The 25,034-nt window shown below is 44.7% G+C and overlaps 1 long non-coding RNA gene across 1 annotated transcript in view; it reads right to left on the bottom strand.

Annotated features, from left to right (window-relative positions):
- Positions 1-362: 362 nt before the first annotated feature.
- The window catches only part of LOC138294171 (uncharacterized), a 71,342-nt gene continuing 46,670 nt past the window's right edge, over positions 363-25,034 (bottom strand). The window contains exon 3 of the long non-coding RNA XR_011203238.1: positions 363-528. This is a non-coding gene — a long non-coding RNA (uncharacterized lncRNA). The remainder of the gene's footprint in view (positions 529-25,034) is intronic.

The following is a 25,034-nucleotide window of genomic DNA, read 5'->3' as shown; positions in this document are numbered from 1 at the left end:
CAACAATGCTAACAACATAAATGATGGGCCTCAAACGCAACTTTTTATGTATTAGCTCCTGCGGCAATCTTTAAACATGCTTTTTAAGCACGTTTCTAACATTTATTTCAATAGTTCGTTATATTACTGAATATTTTCCTTATGTTTTCTACATTTCACAGATTCATTTCCAAAATCTTTCAAATACTGGAATTTCTAAAACAATCTAACATAATTCCAGAAAATAACATAGTTAATAATATAATATATTTTAAATGTCTTTACTTTTTCATCCCCAGTGGGTGTAAAGTAATATATTCATTATATTTACACTGTGAATTCATGATATCTATTTTAAGGACATCTGTCCTGTTTGTATTTTTTCAAACATCTACACAATGTGTAATATAATCATTATTCCCCTTATAACCTTCAAAAATCCAAGTGGGCTATCTCGTGCTTATTTCTAAATTTCTCATCAGGGATTCTACATGATATAGTAGCTCATTTGCTTCTCAAGTCTTGTCCTCGTTACTTTATCCCATCCACCTAAAAAACAAAAAACACATATATCAGAAGTTCAATTTAGACAAAATATAAAAAACACAATTATAAATACAACATATACATCATTGAAAGCAGCTTCCGACTCTTTAACCTATCATCACTCCAGAAATAGCTATTCGCTTATTAAATGAATGGCTAATTCCTCATCCTTGTGTAATCCTGCTGGCTCCACAGTGTTGAGACCAATAATTAGGCAAGATTCTAATTTTTTCAATTCCAGCATTCTGTTCCCTCCTCTCACACTTAACACAACCCTCTCTAGAACAATACATTTTAATTTGTTGGTGTTCTGCTCATGGTATTGTTTAAAGTGTCTCTCTACTGGATACGATTTGTCATCATTTTTTAATGGCCCTTATATGCTCCAATATTCTTTTCTTAGCCACATGAATGGTACTTCCTATATAAAATTTATTGCAGGGACATTTCAAAGCATATATACAATAGTCCGAATTGCATTTCAAATGTTTACTAATACTGAAGGGTCTTAAGACTCCTGGAAATTTCTTTACAATTCTCACTATATTTGCAAGCTTTACATTTCCCACAAATGAAAAAACCATTGATGGGGTTGTTCCTTTCAATTTTTGGTACTAGACAGTGACTCAATGTGTCTTTCAGTGATCTACTCCTTCTAAAAGTAAATTTAGGGAATTCTTCTAGTATTTCGGCTATATTGTCATCTGTTTTTAACAAAGGCCAAAACTTTGTAAAAATTCTCTTTATTTCTCCTGTCTTATTGTGAAATGTTGTAATAAATCTCATTGATTCATCCTTTTTCTTATCAACTGTTGGTTTTGTTACCAGTAGATTATCTCTATTAATTTGTCTAACTTTTGTCAACGCCTTTTCTATAGTTTTGACAGATACCCTCTTTCTTATAAATGTTTGATCACAACTGTTGCCTCTCTTTCAAAAGCAGCATCCAAACTGCAGTTTCTCCTTGCACGTAACAATTCACAATATGGAATACTCTGAATTAAATTCTTAGGATGATCACTTTTAGCATGAAGTAAGCTGTTACCAGCTGTGTCCTTCCTAAATGAGACACATTCCAATTTGTCATTCAAAACATTGATTTTTACATACAGAAATTCTATCTCCTCATGATGAATTACACTGCTAAATTTCAAATTTAAGGAATTGTCACAACTTGTACTGCAGATTCAGTACTACCTTTCCAAATACAAAAAATATCATCTATGTACCTCACCCAGAGGACTACGTGATCTTCAAAATCAACAATGTTCCAGACCACCTGTTCCTCTCACCAACCCAGGTATAAACCTGCATAACTGTTGGCGAAACAAGTGCACATTGCGGTCCCCTGCGTTTGGCAGTACAACATTTTTTCAAAGACAAAAGAAATTATTAGTCAAACAAATATAGATCGTATCCAACATCATCTCTGTATGAAGAAGGTATGACAGAGAACGAGCCCTCAAAAAAAGTCTTATTGCTCTAATACCGTTGTTATGGGGTATACAAGTATACAAACTATTAACATCCAAACTCATTAGGAGGAAATCGCCTTCTTACATGACTCCATTGAAAATCCTCAAAAAATCTCCAGTGTCCTTAATGTGTGAAGGTGATGCCTCAACAAATGGACGTATGAAAAAATCCACATATTTTGATGTGCTCTCCAGTAAACTACCTATCAATGATACTGTAGGTCTTCCCGGAGGGTCATCTGCATTTTTATGTAATTTAGGCAGAAAATAGATATCTAGGGTTCTGGGAAATTCAACTTTAAGAAATTGATATTCCTCCTATTCAATAAGTCCCATATCTCTCCACCCATCACATTTTTTTCAAACACATTTCTTTTTGCCTCCAACATTTCATTTCTACTCTCATCCTGTAATTGCCTCAATCCTTCTTTTATATACTTTTCTCTAGATAATACCACTACATTTCCACCCTTATCTGATTTTTTTATTATGATGGCCTTGTTATTTTGTAAGAATTTAATCGCTTCTATATGTCTCAATTTCAACTATCAAAATTAGATCTCTTCACATATCTTAATTTTTTCATTTCTTTAATCACACCCTTCTCAAAAACATTAATAGCATCACTATTGACTGGGGGAGAAAAGGTTGACTTTGGTCTAAAACCACTAGGACACCGTTCTTCTATAACAATTCCCATTTGTATTAGAATTAAAATTGGGTCAGAAATTGCCTTAATACTTTCATCTTGTTCGCACATTGTATGTAACAATTCTAGATCCTTTATCTGTGGACTTGAAGGTACTAGTTCAGCAACAGTGCTTTGTTCTTTTACCTAGGTTGCAAAACATTTTTTCAATTTTAGTTTCCTAATAAAATTAAACAAATCAATACAGCTTTGCGTATAGTCAAATTGTGTTACAGGGCAAAAAGATAATCCCAAAGATAATACCTCTTTTTCTGAGTCTGATATAAATGTATCAGAAAGATTGACCACAGTAATTTTCTCCATCATTTTGATGTCAATTTGCCCCTTGTCTGCATTCCCACTGGACCCTCTTTTGGCTCTCCTACCCCTCTTCTTGTTCTTCTTCCTCTTCCTTGTCCTCAATGAGGCTCATTTCCTCTTCCTACTTGACCCATTTATCGTCCTTGGGTATGAGATCGAATTCCTTTAAAATATTGTCTTTTACTCAAACACTATCTGATTGTAGAGATGCATCACTCTTACTGTCATCACTCTCTCTCAACTCATTTCCCAAATCAGCTTGTGTCTTTTCCACATCTATAGTTGTCTTCCTAGTACATTCATTTATAGATCTAACATTTGTTGATCCTTCCCTTGATTTATTTCTAACCTTGTCATATTTCCTTCCAAATGTAAGAATCTGTCCCTTCTCATAGTCCTTCGGATCTCTTGGAAATTGCTGTTGTTTCTTTGATTTAAGGATTTCTTCAGCTCTACTTAGTTTCTGATTTACTTTCTTTATCTCTTTTCCAAATTCTTCCAATGTGCACACTTCTTTTAATTCTTTGGAGATTTTTTCAATTTCTATAACAACCTGTCACGTTCCTTTCATGCATATTTTATCAGAATTCTCAGCATATCAGTGCTACATTAGTGATTATTTCCATCCATTCTGCTATCATTTCCGGATCTGTATTCTCTGAAGTGGGTACTACAAAAATCCTTAAACCTCTAGGGATCCTACCACAATCAATATATTTTTGCAGTGTGACTGCTTCCAACCCATTTAGATTGTTCCTTTTTCGAATGTTACCATACCATGTCCGACAATAATTTTTTATTTCTACCTATCCTTTCAACATTAGTCTCTGTACTGTAATTTATTCCTTTCTCATTGGAAATTAAATTGTCAAATAGATGCTCTGCTGCTGCACGTCATTTTACATCTCTGTCTGATGCCGTTTCAATCACTTTTATGTTGTCCAGACATCCGCACCTCAATACGTTTTACTGGGGTACTCTCTGTTGCCCCCAGAAACAATATCCAAAATGATATACAAAGTGATTAAACGGAACACTCACCCTCCGGCCAAAATACAGGGTTCAGCATTCGTCCTCCGACTGGTGTTTTCCCTGTTTCTATTGATAGTGGGCAGTTCCTGGTAATCGTATATGTCTCTTCACACTGACAGTATAAATGCTGTCACCACGCGTACATATGTTAATATCAGATGGGGGCGGGCACAGACTACAAACATCAATGAAGTCCTTTTAAATTTCGCTTCGTCCCAGCCCAGACACGTAAGACCTCAGCGGGGTCACGAACCCCGTAGATACACACACCGCTCCTTTTGACAAAAAGGAAAACACCTCGGTCACAGCTGCCTTCAAATCCAGTTAATTTAATATGGCAAAAGAAAAACTTCCATCCAATGCGTTTCAGGGACCGTTGTTCCCTTGTTCACGGGTATTACATTGTCCATACTTTCATTTCTATTTATTTACACATGTAGAGAACAACAAAGCTAAAGACATAAATGACGGGCGTCAAACGCTACTTTTTATGTATTAGCTCCTGCGGCCACCTTTAAATGCCAATGCCAAAAGGTAATATATATGTGTAAATATATATATATATATATGTATGTATATATATATATATCTTCACTGACAAAGCCAAAGGTTAAAGTAACATAGTTAGGTGAATTCCTCAGTGACAACGTTAATGTTAATTAACTAACGTTAATGTTTTGCAAGATCACCTATCTATAGCATTACTTTAACCTTCGTTTTTTTCAGTGAATTTGTAAGGTTTTTTTTTTTAAAGAAAACAGATATTTTCATTACACCTAACTATAATGTTACTTTAACCTCTAGTTTTTTAGTGAATTTCTAGGTTTAAAAAAAAAATTCAAATACATTTATAAATATTTAGGGCCTGATTACGACCTTGGAGGATGGGATACTCCGTCACAAACATGATGACTATCTGGCCCACCGAATTACGGGTTCCATTATGTCTATGGAACTTGTAAAACGGCGGGTGAGATATCTGTCATGTTTGTGATGGAGTATCCCATCCACCAAGGTTGTAATTAGGCCCTTAGTAAATAACTGCTCCAACAATGTTTGTACTGAGAATATCCAACGTCCTAGCGGTAATTAACATATTCATAGATATTCCCAGCATACTTTTCATGGTGTTTGTATCTATCTTTACATGCACATCATATTTATATTTCAGAAAGACACTGATCAGTTTTTCCTGTACTGTAAGCTATGTGTTTTCATTGTGTACATCCATTTTTAAAGTATGTGATCACTCTCGCGGTTGGCTCGTGAGAGACTTGCAAGATTACAGAGTTACCAATTTCATTCTAATCTGTTGTACAGAGTTCTTTTCCAATTTGTCAGTTATTATTAATCTTTAATAATACATTCAGTACAGTATGTAAATTGTATTAATTATTTTGTTTGCAAACGTATGGCTTTTGTGAGACAATCTCCTGTGTGGACTACGAGGGGACTGTACTTCCTGTCTGTTCATGAGATCGTACATTTAGCCTGTTGGCTATTTCTGTGACTACACCTTTTTGGCTACCTCTCTGACTTTACTGATTTTCTGTGATGATATTGTCATCATCTGATTCAGATGAGAATCCTACTCCTGTTTGTGCAAGTCAGCCACCAAAGGTGTACTTGGTCTGGCAATTCTTTCAGATGAGGCCTGGTGGGAAGAAAGTGTCCGTCAAACATATATTTTGTAACATATGCAAAAAAAGAGTTCAGCAGTGGCAGCTGGAATAAGCACTATTCCATGACTACCACTGGGATGTAGAGACATTTGAGAGCTATGAACCCTGAACTCCTTGCTCGGGCTGAGTTAGCCCTTGCTGCAGAGCTTGACAATTCCTCAGAATTTACTAGGTTTTTCAACCTAGTAACACTGTCCATGTCCAGGTATTCAATGCTCAAGCAGATAACAATCGTTCTTCTATAAATAAAGCACAATTACCTGTTTGAGGAAGCAGATCATTTTACCATCAAAAACAAGCAGAGCTACACAGAACAAGCTTCTCCAATGGTGTAAATGTCGCTATAGGCAGTAAGAACAACATTAGTTGTGGAATTATTTTTTTTCCTGACTTTCCCCACTGTTACTGTTTCAACATTCTTCCAAAGTAAACTATTTTTGTTTTACTCCTCCATATATTGTGTATCATTGTACTTCTGTTTTTCAAATCTTCTGTTTTCCATTTACTCCCTAAAAAAGACAAAATAATCCAAAAATATGTAGTCGTATACTGATCAGTAATTGATAAAAATGATACATCACTACATTTTCTAACAATTTCTAAAATTTTCACCCACATTCACATATATATATATATATATATATGTACTGCACCACTAACCTCTTTTCTGATAAAAAAAATCCAAAGCCACAAACACTGCATGTTTCTTATCTACAATTAAGTTATAACATGCCTTCAAACATGGGTCCATCACAATTTGCAAAGCAGCACACCTTTCCTAACAGTGAGCACGGTGTTGTACTTTTGAAATGGCAATATCTCTACTCAAACATCTTGTAGGAGTAAAATATGTAAGATCACAAGGCCTAAAACCATAGGCCTTGTATTAACAGATTGTAGATGTTTTGTTTTATAATTTCAGAAACACTGCCTCTTTAACTTACAACTACATATAGATTGAACATTTAATTTTTTAACAAAGCATCAAATACTTTGTGATATCTCTCCACATTATAAAGTTTACATCTCAAAACCTATGTTAATAAACATGCACTTCTACAGCTTTTGACTCATTAAACCCTGTATAGAATACATTTACCAACAGTTGTGCACTTACTGACACTTCTCAACAAAGTTCATAAAGTATATATCTAATTACCTGAACTTAGAGCATTTTCTTATATACAGTTATAGACACCAGTCTGTCTCTGTTCCAAATTCAGTCATGTCTGCTGAGCGCAACCCCAACAGGCTTCCTTCTCCTCCAAATCACCAAGAGCAATCTGACCTTACCTGGTTCTGTATCTAATCACATCACAGCATTTCTTCAACCATGCAATATAAATGGTAACTATTGGTTGAACCTTGGCTCTTTTTTTACTTCCCCCAAACAATCTTGCTAGACTCTCGCAGGACAGTAAAACACCTTGTGGCAGGCCCAGTAATTTTTCATGAGAGTCTCGCAAGACTCATAAAATATTTTGTGGCGGGCTCAGCAATTTTCCCTCAGGTCTTCAAAGCCTCTTGTAAGATCACACATGTCCATGCAGCAAGCTTCATTCCCTGAAGCTTGTGAGCTACTCTTGCAAGAGTCTCCTGGAATCGCAACGAAAATTGTAGGAAAATAGTAGTATGTAGGACAGAGTATCCTCTCCACTGAGCTCTATCTCTTACATGACAAGTGTGTGTAGTAGGGTCTTGGGAGGGAAAGGCCTCTCCAGACAGACCTCTGTGTCAAATGACACAGGTATGGACACTGACTCTCCAGTGAGACCACTCTCTTGGATGATGGCTGTGCGTATCAGGGTGTAAGGAGAGACTTGCCTCTTCTGTCAGTCCTCTTTTACAGTAAAGGTGTGTGTAGGAGGGTGTCTGCATGAACTGCCATTTTCCACCCCTCTAGTACAGATAATGGGATTGTGTAGTGAGGTGTATACCTGGACTTCCCTCTGTAGGAAGCCTGCTGTCTATATAATGTAAAAAATGTAGGGGCACACTATGTAGATAGTTCAGGTGACACTTATTGGTTTGCAGAGGCTTACTATAATAATCCCAAGTGCTCTATTTGTGGTAGTGTGGTTGAGCAGCTTAGGCTTATCAGAGAGGAATGTTGAGCATTTGTTGGACACACAAAGTCAATAAACGAGACACACACCCAAAATGAAATCCGAGACAATTTAGAAAAATAACACAGATTTCTATATATATTTTGACTCCAAGATCATAAATATTGGGTAAGTACATTAGACATTATAGCTTTTTACAGGTAAAACAGTAGAAATAGTAAGGTGTTAGATTTGAGGCATGAGTCTTAAATGCAGTAATGTTATCCTATGGAAGAAATATACACTGCACTTGATTTTCAGGGTTCCTCTTCTGGACTTAAGAGGCCTGGGAGGCCAAGGTCCAAGAAACCAACAGCTGTCTGGTTTTACCTGTCATGGTATGTCTGGGTGCAGAGGTGCTGGTCACGCTAATAGTCTCGAGCACTATGCGGTAAAGTCAATGGGGAAGTACCTGCAAAAGAAAAGGCTACAAGTGGGGATGGGGGACCAATCTGGCAGATCCCTTGGGGGGCTCACCTCTTGAGGGTCTCTGGGGCATAAAGGCACAGTCGGTAGATGTGTATCCGGGCTGGGGGGCTCGGGTGCAGAGCTGTTTTGTCAGGCGGGTCGCTGGAGTCAGAGGCTCTCACTTGGTTTTGGGTACCTGGAGAGGGAGAGAAAACAAGACTGTAGGGCCCCTCTAGGGATGGCATTGAAGATCCTGATGTCCCTCGTAGTAGGTCGGTGTTGGCCAGGCTGGACACACAACAAGCCTTGCTGCTTGCAAGGGTTCTGGTACCACAGGTATTGGTGCAAGGAGGCTTGGGAAAACTCAGGGGGTCATTCTGACCCTGGCGGCCGGTGACCGCCAGGGTCACCGACCACGGGAGCACCGCCAACAGGCTGGCGGTGCTCCCAAGGGCATTCTGACCGCGGCGGTTCAGCCGCGGCCAGAAAGGGTAAACCGGCGGTCTCCCGCCGGTTTACCACTGCCCTACAGAATCCTCCATGGCGGCGGAGCGCGCTCCGCCGCCATGGGGATTCTGACACCCCCTACCGCCATCCTGTTCCTGGCGGGTCTCCCGCCAGGAACAGGATGGCGGTAGGGGGTGCCGCGGGGCCCATGCCAATGGCATGGGCACTGCAGGGGCCCCCGTAAGAGGGCCCAACAAAGTATTTCAGTGTCTGCAAAGCAGACACTGAAATACGCGACGGGTGCAACTGCACCCGTCGCACCTTCCCACTACGCCGGCTCCATTCGGAGCCGGCGTCCTCGTGGGAAGGTAGATTTGCCCTGGGCTGGCGGGCGGCCTTTTGGCGGCCGCCCGCCAGCCCAGGGCAAATCTCAAAATACCCTCAGCGGTCTTGTGACCGCGGAGCGGTATTTTGACGGGGGAACATTGGCGGGCGGCGGAGGCCGCCCGCCAATGTTAGAATCACCCCCTCAGTGTCTCCAGACTTGGTGAAGCGACGGGTTGGCCTTCTGAACTCTTGATGTCTTCTTCCTGATGAGATGCTCCTTTGGTGGATCCAATGATCAGCAAAACGGTGAAGTAGGCAGATGCGGTCGGTGCCTGCAGATACAGGGATATGGCTCCTCCACCTCAAGTGAGATGCTGCTTGACTGGCAAAGTACTGGACAAACCTGCAAGGGTTTGAGGAGGCTGTCCAGTGCAGGACAAGTTGTTTCTTGCAGTTGTCGGGAGAGCAGTAGCCAGGCAGGGCTTGGCACCAGTTTTGGTGCTGGCCCACAGTTCTTGCGTTATTGGCTCTTTTTTACCCCTCTTTTCTTCCCAGGTTTACAAATCTAATTTCCTGGTGTCAGGGGGACCCCTAATTACTGAATTTAGGGGCCTTTAGTGGAGTGTAGGGTACTAGCCAATGGGCTACTTACCCCTGGGGTGACAACATCCCCATATGACCACTTCCTGTGGAGAGTGGGCATAATCCTGACCCAGAGTTCCTAGTTCCACCAAGATGGTGGAACCCTTCCTCGAGTGTTCACTTTAGGTAGCCCACCTTAGGAGTGTGACTAGCCTAGAAGTGTAATACGCCTACTAAATAACTAATTTCCCACCTGCTCTGGTGCCAAATGGGCCTCAGAGAAGGGTTTGGCATTCCTCCAGACTGCAGGAAGACAGGGTCACATATCAAAGGTGGCAGGGGCTTTGTAGCCCTTGGCTCTGATATGCTGAATCACCAGTAATCCTGCTGGAGGAGGTGTGATCATCTTCTTTCGCAGCAGGCATTGTTCCCGGCCTCTCATGTGTAGGGGGCCAGAGACTTGTTGGTGGTGGCTGGCTGGTCGATACCAGTCAGCCAGCACACTAGGAGAATGGTAGATTTTCGGGGGGCACCTTTAAGCAGCCCTTAGGCACCCCCTTTAGTAACCATGCCCTGGGTACCAGCAGTACCATTGATTAGGGAGTTACAGGGGGAGTTAAAGTCCTTGCCAATTGGATTACAATTGTCATATGCTTCATTTTTTAGGGAAAGAGCACTGGCACTCAGAGCCTGGTTAGCAGGGACACAGTGCACTTCCTGCAAAAAAAAAAAAAAAGCATAAAAAAGCATCAGTAATAGGGCAAAACGTAGGGGTGACCATGTCAAAAAGGGCACTATCCTACACCCATTCCTTCTAGAGCTCTCTCTCAGGTGACAGGTTTGTGTAGTAAGGTGTATGGTGAGAGCCTGCGTCTCTATTAAGTCCTCTCTCTCAGATGACGAATGTCTGCATTAGGGTGTGCACATGGACTGGCCTCTTCTGTCAGACCTCTGTCTCAGATGATGGCTGTGTATAGTAGTATGTGTACATGGACTACTGTCTCCTTTTAGACCTCTCTCTCAGATCACAGGTGTGCATAGTAGGCTGTATGGAGAAAGACTGGCCTCTCCAGTGAGGTCTCTGTCTCAGATGACAAGTGTGGTTAGTAGAGTGTATACATGGTCTAGCCTCTTCTGTCAGACCTCTGTCTCAGATGATGGCTCCTCATAGGAGGGCCTGTGTGTGGACTAGCCTCTCCTGTTTGACCTCTCGCTCAGGTGACAGGTGTGTGTATTAGGCTGTTTACATGAACTGGCCTCTTCTGTCACAACTCTATCTCAGATGATTTTTTTGCTTAGTAGGGTATGTGGAGAGAGACTGGCCTTTCTGCTGAGACCTCTCACTTGGATGACAGGTGTGCTCTGTTCGGGAACTGTTCTCCCTGCTAACACCAATCTCTCTGATAATGGATGTACATAGTAAGGTGTAGGAAGAGACCACACTCTACTCATAACAAAGCTGATAGGTGTAAATATTACACTCTTACAAACACCATCTTCTTCCTACAGTAGCAAGTGTGCATACTACAGTCTATTCAAAGATCACTGTTAGACCTGACAACCTTAGGGTGGTCATCCCCTAACTTTGTGCCCACCTCCCTCTAGTTTTTTGACCCTGTGTTTGCTTTTTTTATGACTCTGCGTACTTTACCACTGCTGACCAATGCTGAAGTACATGTGCTCTCTCCCCTAAACATGGTAGCATTGGCTCCCACCCAATTGGCATATTTAATTTACCCGTAAGACCCTAGCAAAATGTACTGGAGGTACCCAGGGCCTGTAAATTAAATGCTACCAGTGGGCCTGCAGTAGTGATTGTGTCACCCACATAAGTAGCCCCTTAACCATGTCTTAGGCCTGCCATTGCAAGGTCTGTGTGTGCAGTTTCACTACCTCTTCGACTTGGCATTTAAAGCTCCTTGCCAAGCCTTAAACTCCCCTTTTTCTACATATGTCACCCCTAAGGGTCGCCCTAAGTAACTCATTGGGCAGGGTGTTATGTAAGTAAACCGCAGGACATGTACTTATGTGTTTTACATGCCCTGGTAGTGAAAAACTCACACATTTGTTTCTCACTACTGGGAGGCCTGCTCCTCTCATAGGCCAGTATTAGAACTGCCTTTATATACTTTTAAGTGGTAGATTCTGATCTGAAAGGAGTAGCCCTGTCATGTTTAGTATGGCCAGAATGGTAATAGAAAATCCTGCTTGCTGGTGAAGTTGGATTCAATATTACTTTTTTAGAACTTACATCTGTGCCTTACAGCCTGTCTCCAATCCACGCCTGGTCTGTGCTGGTTGACAGCTCCCCTTGTGCATTTCACCCAGACATCCATCACCACTCGGCACTCAGTCATATCTGCATTCATCTGCACACTGAATGGGTCTCCCTGGGCAACGCCTGCAGAAATCGATGCAGCGCCTGCGGCTGCAAAACCACCAACCACCAACATCGCCTCCCTTATTGATGCAGCACCTGCTCCTTCTTACCAGCATCAAGGATTTTCAACTCATCCTCCCTGGGCATCAAAATATCCCCACATTGCAGTGAGGAACCAAGGCTGGCTCCTCGAAAATGACGCATCCCCTTGCAGCGTGGAAAGAAACAATGCGTTGTCTGTACTCTGCTGGAAAATCAGAAGCAGTGCCTTATTTTTCAACATATCTCCTTGGAACCAAGGCTGCGCTCCTGTAAATTGCTGCATCATCTTACAGCGTGGAAAGAAACAATACATCGTCTGGGCCGCTCTACGGAAAATATGACACAGAGCCTTATTTTTTGAAGCTTCTCCTTCTCTGTGACCCTGAACGTCATTATTTTTGACGCATCCCAGTACTGTGTGTTACAAGGATACAACCACTGCTTCTTAAGGATTGAGACTCATTTACACCTTTAAAAAGTGATATCTTTACTTGTGCATATTGAATTTTTGTCGTTTTGGTCTTATTTTATTCAGATAAATATTATTTATTTTCCTAAACTGGTGTGGAGTACTTTTTGTAGTGTTTTCACTGTATTATTGTATGTGTTATTGCATAAATACTTTACACATTGCCTTCTAAGTTAAGTTGCATGCTCTGTGCCAAGCTACCAGAGGGTGAGCACATGATAATTTGGATTATGTTATGATTTATCCTGACTAGGATAGTGGTCCCTACTTGGACAAGGGGGTATACCTCCCCCAACTAGAGACCCAAATTCTAACACTGGTGATCATCAGTGAGGATAGGACTTGTATTTGTGCAATGCCAATCAATAGCTACCTGTACACTACTCACCCACACACATATAAATACCATTTCAATTATTTTCTTCTTCTGCAATTGTTTCCTGCTTTACCTTTTTAATCCATCTTATTCATCATGTCTCTGGCTTGGTCCACAAGTGGAGCTAGGGAGTTTGACCTGGGTAAGCTGGTGGAATGCACAGTTACACTGCTGAAGGGCTTTTACAAAGAGATGGGGATACCTGCTGGTGGAGCTTCCGAGAAGGGAGCGTCTCAAAAGGCGCTGAGGGCCTGGGCAGAATCTCGCACCCAAATAAATGATGAGTTAGGGGAAGCCTGAGAAGGGCTCTTCCGAGAAGCAGCTAACAGCAGTTGAGGATGACACTCCTGGATGTGTGCCTCCTGCAAGGGCAGGAAGCAGTGTCTCAAGTCATTGCTTGACCCCAGAGGATAGGAGAGAGGAGAGAGAACATCAGCTGCAGTTGGTAAAATAAAAAATGCAGGCAGAGGAGGGGAAAGCTGAGAGAGCCTTAGCAGAAAAACATTTACTTCTGGCTCATGAACTGAGTCTAAAAGACCTGGACCTCAGGAGGAGGCAGTCAGAGTCCAGCAGTGATGATAGCAGCATATATACAGTACCTGATGGAGACAAGAAGGTTCATATATCCAAGGATTTGGTGGCCAGTTATGTGGTGGGAGATGACATTGATAAGTGGTTTTCTGGTTATGGAGTTAAACTGAGGGCACATGGGGTTCCTGAAGAGCACTTGAGGGGGTGGGGGTGGGGTTGGGGGGTTTGTGGAAACTTATGCCAACACTTGGGAAGGACACACTTCTGACATTAGAGGTTGGGGACTAGACCAAGTACATTCCCATGAAACCTATTTTTATTGCCAAATTTGGACTGACCCCTTAGAAGTATTGCCAAAGATTCAGGGACAGTAACAAGCTCCTCAACCAATCCTGGGTAGATTTCATTGATTTATTCAGTAAGGCACTGAATGGCTGGGTGCGGGGCAGCAAAGTCAGTGATTATGTTTTGTTGTACAATTTAATCCTGGGAGAGAGCACATGCCCAGTATTTCTTTTACAGAATTGCGCCAGCACCTTGTTAACAGTAAGCTGCCTGATCCCGGGAAGCTTCCTGAGGATGTGGACCTCTAGGCTAGCACCAAAGTGTCCAAAAGGGTATCTACGGGGGACACCCACAAAGGTGGTCAGGGCTCCCAATAGAATAAAGAGGGAGGAGAAAAACTTAAACATAAGGAGTTCTCTAAAGGCCCCCAAAATAATTCCCAAGGGAATAGTGGTAACCAGTCCCAGTCTGAGACTAAGAAGAAATGGTTCTTCGATCACAAGACAGGGAGGCTTGTACTCCAATGTGCAGAGTGCCCCTAATATGGACACTCTAAGGGTGACTCCAAATGTCCTAAGTGGGCACAGCCCCCCACTGGTGGGCAGACACCTGGGTTGGCTAGTGTAGTGCTCAGGGAGGAGGTACTCCCAGGTAGTTTTGGGGCACAGATAGAGGTAACCCTAGTGTCCCTGGGGGATGCAGATATGGTGCCAAAAGCCCACATGCCTGCCAATACTTCTAAGAATAGGCAGTGGGTCACCATTAATGGGCAACAGGTGGAGGCTCTAAGTGACACAGGAGCAAGCATGACAACTGTCAAGTGTCATCTGCTGTCAGCAGAGCAGGTCCTACCGAACACAATCCACCAAGTCATAGCCCCTGACAGTCGTAAGAGCCAGTGGCTCTGGTTCCCTTTGAGTGTTGGGGGGGGGTCTCTGGTACTCTGAAAGTAGCTGTGAGTTCTGCCATGCCTGTAGATTGTCTGCTTAGCAATGATTTAGAGCACACCACCTAGAAGGAGGTAGAGCTCAGGTCTCACTTGGAGATGATGGAATTGCCTGAGTGGGTTTCTATGACTACAGGTCTGTGGCTGCCCGGGAGGGGAGTCAAGGGCGTCTGAAGCCTGGAGGAATGGCTCAGACAGCTGACATGTAGAGGGGCAAGGAGCGTGGGAAACCGGTCCCAGAAGTTCCCGCGGTGGAGGTTGACGGGGTCCCTGAGGAGGAGGCTCCTGAGCCAACCAGGGAGGACACCGTAGGTGACCTCCCTGAGCTTGCAGGCTGGTAAGTTCAGGGTGGGCCCACCTTGGAGGAATTCTGCAAAGCACAGAAAGAGTGTCCCACTCTTGATGGCACGAGGGGACAGGCCTCAGCCCATGTAGCAGGTGAAGTCTCTGGGGATCACCTGATTTACCAGGAGAACAATCTCATATACAGCAAGCCTAAGGCTCTGGGTACTAGGGCAGCACATGTGCTGGTGGTCCACCAGTGTAAGTGGGCCTTCCTACTGAGTTTGGCTCATGGCACACCTTTGGCAGGACATTTAGAGCAAGACAAGACCTTTGCCAGGCATTTCGCCCACTGCTATTGGCCTTGAATGAAGCTAGCCTGAAATACATTCTGCAGGTCCTGTCCCACCTGTCAGGCCAGTGAGAAGTTAAAGAAAAAGCTGAAGGCTCCCCTTATCCCACTTCCCATCAATGGAACCCCCTTTGTAAGGGCGGGCATCAACTTAATTGGTCCATTGGACCCCAAGGCAGCTCTAGGCAACAGGTTCATCCTGGTCTTGGTGGAGCATGCCACACACTACCCAGAGGCAATTCTTCTGAGGTCGATGACTGCACCTGTGGTGACCAGAACTTTGATGGGGATTTTTACCCATATGGCGTTCCCCAAAGAGATAGTGTCTGACAGAGGCACTAACTTCATGTCTGCAAACATGAAGACCATGTGGAATGCATGTGGGGTAACATACAAGTTCACCGCACCCTATCAACCTCAATCCAATGGTTTAGTTGAAAAGTTCAACAAGACCTTGAAGGGCATGATTGCAGGCCTACCTGAGGTCATGAGGCATAAGTGGGATGTCCTCTTGCCATGCCTTCTCCTTGCCTACAAAGAGTAGTAGGGTTCAGTCCCTTTGAACTCCTCTATGGCTACCCTGTTATGAGACCTCTAAGTATTGTCAAGTAGTGGATGGAGAAAGCTCCGGAAAACCCTCTCAGGATGTGGTCAGCTACATGTTGGCCCTCCATAACCAGATGCACTGCTTCTGGAAGAAGACCAAGAGCAACCTTGAGGCCAGTCAAGAGGTAACGAAATGCTGGTATGACCAGTAGGCCACTCTGGTGGAGTTTCAACTTGGTGACAAAGTATGGGTTATGGAGCCAGTAAAGCCCAGAGCTCTCCAGGACCACTGGACTGGCCCATACAAAATAAAGGAGAGTAAGGTGGAGGCTACTTATTAAGTGAACCTCCAGACCCCTAGAAACCCCCTAAGGGTGCTCCAAGTGAACCGACTCAAGCCTCACTTTGAGAGGTCCGAAGTGAGCATGCTCCTTGCAACAGATGAGAGTGTGGAGGAGGAGAGTGAATCTCTCCCTGAACTCTCTGCACAGGGGACTGATGGGTCAGTGGAGGGTGTCAACCTCTCTGACGCCCTGATCCAGAGCAGAGGGGTGATTGTTTCCAGTTACTGGGGCAATTTTCCTTCCTGTTTTCCTTCACCCCAAGACTCACACATTTGTGTGTCCGTGACATTGACACTGGAGACAAACCCCCTGTAAAGAACAACATTTACAGGTTGTCAGATAGGGTGAGAGCCAGCATCAAGGGAGAAGTTGCCAAGATGCTAGCTTTAGGGGTGATTGAAAACTTTAACAGTCTCTGGTCCAGCCCAGTGCTATTGGTACCAACGACTACCCCATCAGGCGCCAAACCAGGACTTCGGTTCTTTGCGGACTATAGAGGCCTCAATTCTGTCACCAAGACTGATGCACACCCCATCCCCAGAGCTGATGAGCTCATTGACAGGCTGGGCGCTGCTAAATCCTCAGCATCTTTGATTTGATATCAGAGTACTAGCAGATTGCCTTGAGTGAGGGGTCATAATCGAGGTCAGCGTTATCAACCCCTGAGGGACATTACCAATTCCGGCGGATGCGCTTTGGCTTAAAGAATGCCCTTGCTACATCACGGTTGGTTGACAGGGTCCTGGCTGGTGAAGAGGCATTGTGTGCTGCCTACTTAGATGACATTGCCATCTACAGTGCCAGCTGGGAGGAACACCTGCATCACTGCGAAGAGGTGCTCCAGGCTCTGAAACAGGCAGGTCTGACAATCGAGGACAGTTAGTGCCAGATTGGGTAGGGGTCTTTGGTGTATTTGGGATACCTGGTATGTGGTGGTAAGGTACAGCCCCTCTAGGCCAAGATTGAAACAATTATGGCTTGGCAGTCACCTAAAACCCAAACTGAGGTGAGAGCCTTCCTAGGCCTCGCGTGCTACTACAGAAGATTTGTTAAGGGATAGGGCACCATTGTTGTCCCTTTAACTGAGCTGACTTCTAAGAAGCAACCCAGATTGGTGAACTGGACAGAGGCTTGCCAGAAAGCCTTTGATTCCCTCAAGGAAGCCATGTACACAGCACCTGTGCTCAGGGCCTCTGATTAGTCCAAGAAATTAATAGTTTAGATGGACGCTTCAGAGAATGGCATAGGGGCACTCTTAGCACAGCTGAATGAGGAGGGCCTAGACCAACCGGTAGCCTTCATTAGCAGGAGGTTACTTCAACGGGAACAGAGGTGGAGTGCCATTGAAAGAGAAACATTTGCTATGGGCTGGGCACTGAAGAAGCTGAGAACATACCTGTTTGGAACTTACTTTTGAGATCAGACAGACCACAGGCCCATCAGATGGCTCATGCAGATGAGGGGTGAAAATCATAAACTGTTGAGGTGGTCCATCTCCCTACAGGGAATGGACTTTACGGTGGAGCTTCGCACTGACCACACCAGTGCTGATGGTCTCTCCAGATTCTTCTGTGTTAGTGAAGAGAGCTCTCAAGGGGTGGGGTAGCTCTCCCCAATTTCAGCTGGGGGTGAGGAGGCACATGTTAGACCTGACAGCCTCAGGGTGGTCAACTTTTTGCCTGCCTCCCTCCATTTTTCTGATTTCATTTTTGCTGGTTTTAGGACTCTGAACACTTTACCACTGCTGACCTGTGCTAAAGTGCGTGTGCTTTCTCCCCTAAACATGGTAACATTGGCTCCTACCCAATTGGCATATTTAATTTACCTGTAAGTCCCTAGTAAAGTGAACTGGAGGTACCCAAGGCCTGTAAATTAAATGCTGCTAGTGGGCATGCAGCACTGATTGTGCCACCCATGGAAGTAGCCCCCTAACCATGTCTCAGGCCTGCCATTACAAGGCCTGTGTGAGTTTCACTGTGACATTGACTTGCCATTGAAAGCTGCTTGCCAAGCCTTAGACTCCTCTTTGTATACATATACGTCACCCCTAAGGTAGGTCCTATGTAGCTCATAGGGCAGGGTGCTATGTACATAAAAGGCAGGACATGTACGTATGTGTTTTACATGTCCTGGTAGTGAAATACTCAAAAATGTGTTTCTCACTACTGTGAGGTCTACTCTTCTCATAGGCCAGCATTAGAACTGCCCTTATATACTTTTAAGTGGTAGATGCTGATCTGAAAGGAGTAGCCCTGTCATGTTTAGTATGGCCAGGATGGTAATAGAAAATCGTGCTTACTGGTGAAGATGGATTATTACTGTTTTAAAAATGCCACTTTTAGAAAGGGCATTTGTGTGCACTTACTGCCATCTGTGCCTTACAGCTTGTCTCCAATCCACGTCTGGTCTGTGTTTGTAGAGAGCTCCCCTTCTGCATTCCACCCAGACAGCCATAAACACAGGACACTCAGTCACATCTACATTCATCTGCATACTGAATGGGTCTCCCTGGGCAGGAAGGTTGGAGGGGCTCTCTTACACTTCAAAGGCCAGTGGCCACTTCAAGGGCCAGCGGCCTGCCCTCACACAAAGGACTGATAACTGCCCACAGGGATCCTAGCAGACAGAGCTGGGTTGAAAGGGGAACTTGTGCACTTCAAAATCACTCTTTGAAGTTTCCCACACTTCAAAGGCATTTTTGGGTGTATATATACTGGGTCTGTGACCATCCAAAATCAGTCACTCCTGGACTCTGTCAGAGGGACTGCCTGGCTGCCCAAAGAACTCAACTGGACTGCTTTGCTTAAAAGGACTGCTGCCTTGCTTGCTTCCCTGCTGACTGCTAGCCCCTGATTCCACTGGAAGGACTCTCCCTCCCCACATATGCTCTTTTAGTGCTTGGATTGAGCTTGCCTCCTGTTCTGAAGTCCCAGAGCCACAAACGCTTCACCAGATAGAAGTAAATCCATGTGTGTGGGAAAATCGGCGCAACGCCTGTAGAAATCGATGCAGTGACCGCCTCGCCGCTGAATTATCACAGCATCGCCTACCAGATCGACGCAGCACCTGCTCCTCCTTAGAAGAGCATCAAGGATTTTCAACTTATCGTCCCTGGGCATCAAAATATCCCTGCATCGCAGTGAGGAACCAAGGCTGCGCTCCTGGAAAGCGATGCATCCCCTTGCAGCATAGAAAGAAACAATGCATTGTCTGTGCAGCACCAGAAAATCCAACGCGCCTTATTTTTCAACGCATCTCCTCAGAAGCAGGGCTCTACTCCTGTACATCTGCACATCACCGTGCAGCGTGGAGAGAAACAACGCATTGTCTGTGTTGTGCTGGAAAATCCAACATAGCGCCTTATTTTTCAATGCATCTCCCCCTCTGCAACCCTGTGTGTCATTATTTTTGATGCATCCCAGGTACTGTGTGTTACAAAGATACAACCACTGATTCTTAAGGATTGAGACTCACTCAAACCTTTAAAAAGTGATATCTTGACTTGCGCATATTGGATTTTTGTCGTTGTTGTCTTATTTTATTCAGATAAATATTAAATATTTATCTAAACTGGGGTGGGGTACTTTTTGTGGTGTTTTCACTGTGTTGCTGTATGAGTTATTGCACAAATACTTTACACATTGCCTTCTAAGTTAAGACAGCCTGCTCTGTGCCAAGCTAACAGAGGGTGAGCACAGGATAATTTGTATTGTGTTGTGACTTACCCTGACTAGGATTTTGGTCCCTAGTCGGACATGGGTATATACTTCTGCCAACTAGAGTCCCAATTTCTAACAGTCACTTACTCCTTTCTACTGTACATGATCCTGCAAGAGTCTCCCAAGACTGTAATTTTTTTTTAAAATAGGAATTAACCATCTACTCATCACAGTACTTATTTCTAACACACTTCCTCTCAAAAACAATAACCACAATGTGTATTTGACTAATGGAGTGTATTCAGAACTCATCTACCCCTTTTTACTATTCATGACCCCACAAGAATCCTCTGAGGTTGTAAAAGTTAGTTAAAAACAAAATACTTTTCTTAGACACCTCTTCTCTATGTAGGGGGACAGCATGCTTATCTGCTGCCCCCATATATAGCATTTTAATTCCACAACACCTCCAGTTTTTCACAGTAAACAGTAATGGCAGCCATTTTGTTTCTAGCATTCCAGGAGCCAGCCTTTTTACTGTGCGCAGTGGAAGTTTGCTGCAGGATCTGTCTTTCTGGGTGTGAGAGGGTGTCTCTAGGTGTGAAAGGGTCTATGTGGGTATGAGAGTGTCTGTCTTGATGTGAAAGAAGGTGTGAGAGGGTGTCTCTGGGTGTGAGATGGTGTGTGAGAGTGTCTCTGTGAGTGGGTGTGTGAGTGTCTGTGAGGGCTGATGTGTGAGAGTCTGAGTGGGTTTGTGAGTCAGTGTGTGAATATCTGAGTGGGTCTGTGAGTGGTTGAATGAGTATCTAAGTGGGTCTGTGAGTGAGTGAGTCTCTGAGTGGGTCTGTGAGTAGGTGCATGAGTGTAGGAGTGGATCTGTAAGTGGGTGCATGAGTCTCTGAGTGGGTCTGTGAATGGGTGCATCAGTGTCTGAGTGCATCTGTGTGTGGGTGCATGAGGGTGTGAGTGGGTGTGTGATAGTCTGAGTGGGTCTGTGTGTGGGTGCGTGAGTGCCTCTGGGTCTATGACGTGGAGAATGTTGTGTCCTATTGGTTAGACAGTGGTATGGCGAATGAGCAGAACCGGGTTTGCTTGAGAGCAATAACATCAAGGTCAAAGCCTTGATTGACTCCATACATGTGAGTTGCATCAGTGCTAGCACAGCTACAGTTCAGGAGACCTGGTTTGATGTAAAGTGTATGAGATCAGTCACTGGACAAAATGGAAGTGCTTCTTCTGAGGTGGTTTAGGCAGACTGATCTTGAGACTTCAAGGTTTGGAGACTGTGAAAACATGAGTGTGTATTGGGATCTGTGATCTTGTGGTATTTGGGTGTGTGGGATGCATTAGAGGTGATGTGTGTGGAGGACTGCTACAAATAATTGCAATTGGTGTGTGTGTGTGTGTGCTGGTCAGGAGTAAGTGTCAACTGAGTTGTCATGAAGGGTCAGAAAATAATTCTCTTTGGGTTGAGTGCTTATGGGATAGAGATGGAGAGTTTTGTTTGCAGAACTTCTATAATTTCATGTAGGTTATCCAATTTCATTTTGATGTCATGCAATTTCTTTTAACAGGTGGGTACAGGTCTACTGTTCTGTTCAGTTGTAAGTGGGTGTACTGAAACATAAGGCAAGTAATCATACCTCTGTTCGGAGTTCTGTTGAGACTACGTTTCTGTGTCATTTTTGTGATGTCTGCAAACTTTACCTGGGAGTAGGTTAATAGTGAGAGGGAGTATCAAATGGGCCAAAGTGGGTACAGACAAAGTTGTGGGTTTCACCCTTAAACATTTCATTTGGTGTCAGTGTTGGGTTTGATTTGGTCTGGGTTTTGTTAAAGGCCACCTTAATTTAAGTTTTCATTTTGCTGACTATTTTATTCCATAAGAGGTTTGTGGGTGAGTAGAAGGGTGATCAAGAAGTATTGTAATGTGTAGAAATGGTAAAATAGTAGGCATGGTACAGGGGCGTAACGCAGGCCCCTTCAAACTCAGTGGCACAAGGAGCCCCCAACCCTCAAGGGCCCCACCCCAACCCTTTACAGCAGCTCCATTAAGCCCAAAGTCAAAGAATATCTGTGAGATATGGGAAACTCAGTGGCCCCTCCTCACATTCTACAGGGAGGCTCAATCATTTTGCAGTACACCACTGTCTTGTTCAATGTTTATGTTCAACCTTTCTGAAATTCATATGCTCCTTCAGCATTAAGGGTTCCTTCTTTGCCGATGACACTCAACTTCTGATCGACACCTGATCTACTTTATCAGTCACCTAGGGAAATGCTTTACTGATATACAATGATGAATGACCAAAAAGTAACATTAGGTGATTGGAGCGAAGAATGAGACTTTGATTTTTGCAGTAGGCATCTAAGGTTGTTTAAGAAGATATTTCTTCCACAAGAACCTGAAGGAAATGGAGAAGGAGAATCCACCATTTGGAACGTCTCCTGAGTACAAAAAGGATATCAGGAAAAGAGACTGAGCTCACTTTGGGGTTTGGGTTAGAAGTAACGAAGGCAAGGGAGACTTTAGGGTTCGTGGGTAGGTCGGAGGTAGAGGGGCAACTTTGAAGTTTGGGGCGTTAGAGGTAAAGGGTGCCAACAGAGGTTTTAGGATTCTGCGGTGGGCAGAGGTAATGTGAGGTAAGGATGAATTTAGGGTTCAGGCAAGACCTAAAAATGGAATTGAAGTAAATCGTATTTTAGTCTTTGGGATTACAGTGAAACAGTAAAAATATATCTACCTTCGATAATTTGACCCACAGTATTTTTGTAGTCTCAATATTTTGACAGTGATATTAAGGTCAAGCAAAATGTTTGAGTCAATATGAAGGTGGACCATCAAAATGCTAGGAAAAGCGAAGTGACATCAGGCGCCCTTTGACCTGAATGGTATCACAGGGTTAACCCCTGGTTCCTCTCCCTTCACCACTCCCATTTTCTATTGCAGCTAAAAGACTAAGGCTCTCAATACGACCCTGGCGGTTGGTGATAAAGTGGTGGTAATACCACCAACAGGCTGGCGGCAACTACCGCCAAATTATGACCATGGTGGTGATATCTCTGATGGACAGCCAATGTACCACACTGACCGCCAGGACGGAAACAACAGGCACCACGGCGGTAGCCGGCCACAGCCAGGCGGAAGACAAAGTTCCACCCACCATATTAAGACACATCACTCCGCCACCTTTTCAGGGGAGGTACCAACGCCAACAAGCAGCTGGCAGAAACAACACAAAAGTCAAAGGACTCACCATTGGAGACACGGAAGAACCACGCTGCCATTGAACCAGAACTGCATGTCTTCCCGATGATCTTCTACGTCATGCTTCACCTGGAACACTAACACTGGCGAAGACAATGACGGTGAGTACAGATGCCTAGCACACAAGGGAGGGTGGGAGGAAAACGAGAGTGACACACACACACCATACACACAACCAGATGCACAAGAAAAACAATTTGTCCCCGATAATCGGCAGAATAATGCAAGGACAACAGGAATTGACTAAAGTGAATGTAATCAGTTCAACAAGAAAATCATTAAGTCGATGTGGCAATGCAACAGATATGTACAAATGTACAAAAAAAGGGACACTGCCCAGTCCATAGTTCATAGGGCCCACATGGCCACAGGGCAAAGTCCAAGGCACCACTCAAATCCTGCCACAATACGTAGAGAACACTGCAGGGGCATCGGTTGGCAAATAGGCAGGCTCCTCAGGAGGAGGGGGGGCAACCGGATGCGGAAACAAGACCACTGGTTCCAGAGGGGGCAACATGCCCTGTGCTTGGTCCTGGGGAGTGCAAGGCCACAGTTTCTCAGGTGGGTGTCTTCCCCACTGGTTCTGGAGGGGGCAACATGCCCTGTGCCTGAGGAGTGCAAGGCCACAGTCTCTCAGGTGGGTGACTTTCCCATTGGTTCTGGAGGGGGCAACATGCACTGTGCTCGGTCCTGGGGAGTGCAATGCCACAGTCACTAATGTGGGTGAATACCCCACTGGTTCTGGAGGGGACAGGCTGCACAGTAGCCCATGAAGACTGAACTATATGGCGTCCGCTGATGGTGACGGCTGCACTGTGGTGGTGGTTGTGGGAGGCTACTGCTCAGCCCCTGCACCCTCAGATGGCTGCACTGTGGTGGTGGTTGTGGGAGGCTCCAGCTCAGCCCCTGCACCCTCCGATGGCTGCACTGTGGTGGTAGTTGTGGGAGGCTCCTGCTCAGCCCCTGCACCCTCCGATGGCTGCACAACCACCACTGGCGGTGGGGGCCCTAGGACAGCTGGTGGTGGTGGCGATGTTTGGCTGGCAGCTTCCACTGGAATAGGGTGCCTCCTCTCTTCCTGCTCATGGGTTGTGGATCCCTTACCCTTCCTGGCACTGGTGGATGGGCTCTTCACCTCTCTGTCTGCTGGTGCCTGCTCTTTCCCCTTGTTAGCAGCTGGTGCAGGCTCCTTCCCCTTCTTAACAGCCGCTGCAGGCTCCTTCCCCTTCTTAGCAGCTGGTGCAGGCTCCTTCCCCTTCAGTACTGTTGGCCAGGAATCCTTTTCTGCACTAGTAGGTGGTGCAACCACTGGGCCCGTGGACTGTTTGGCTGAGGTGCTTGGCTGGGTCCTTGCTACTCTGGCCATATGTGCAGGACGAAGGGCTAGGGAAGAGGTCAATTGTAGAAAGAAAAGGCTTTTTAGGGAGGTTGGGGCGGGAAGAGGAAGGAGTAAAGGGAGTGGAGGATGAGGGAGTTGTTGTTGGAGGTGTCTGTCTGCTGGATTTGGGTGCAGGTACGTGGTCTGTATGCTGTTGTGAGGTGGATGGCTGTTGGGTGTCTGAGTGCTTGCGTTTGTGTACTTTAGGAGGGAGGGGGACAGACACAGTGGGAGAGGACGCAGGGGACGTGTGCATGGATGTTGTGGAGGTGTCTGCCAGTGAGGTGTGTGTTCTGCTTAGTGTGGTGATGATGCTGGTAGGGGATGATGATGTAGTGCATGCAGGTGTGAGTATGGATGTAACTGGGTGGGAGGTGGAGGTGGAGGAGGGGGAGGGGGAGACAGTAGAAATAGTGGATGTTGTTGTGTCTGCAAATGAATGGTGTCTGTGTGAGTGCCTGTGGGATGAAGTGTAGTGCTTGTGTTTGCCTGTGACACTCTTGGGTTTTGTCTTGTGTGCATGCTCGTCTGGCTGTGTGCTTGGGATGGGTTGGGGTTGAGAAGAATGGGACTGGGAAGTGGAA

Source organism: Pleurodeles waltl, chromosome 4_2 (assembly GCF_031143425.1).
Source record: "Pleurodeles waltl isolate 20211129_DDA chromosome 4_2, aPleWal1.hap1.20221129, whole genome shotgun sequence".
NCBI classification, from domain to species: domain Eukaryota; kingdom Metazoa; phylum Chordata; class Amphibia; order Caudata; family Salamandridae; genus Pleurodeles; species Pleurodeles waltl.
Note: the sequence above shows the minus strand (reverse complement) of the source record. Positions and strands in the feature narration are given on the sequence as shown.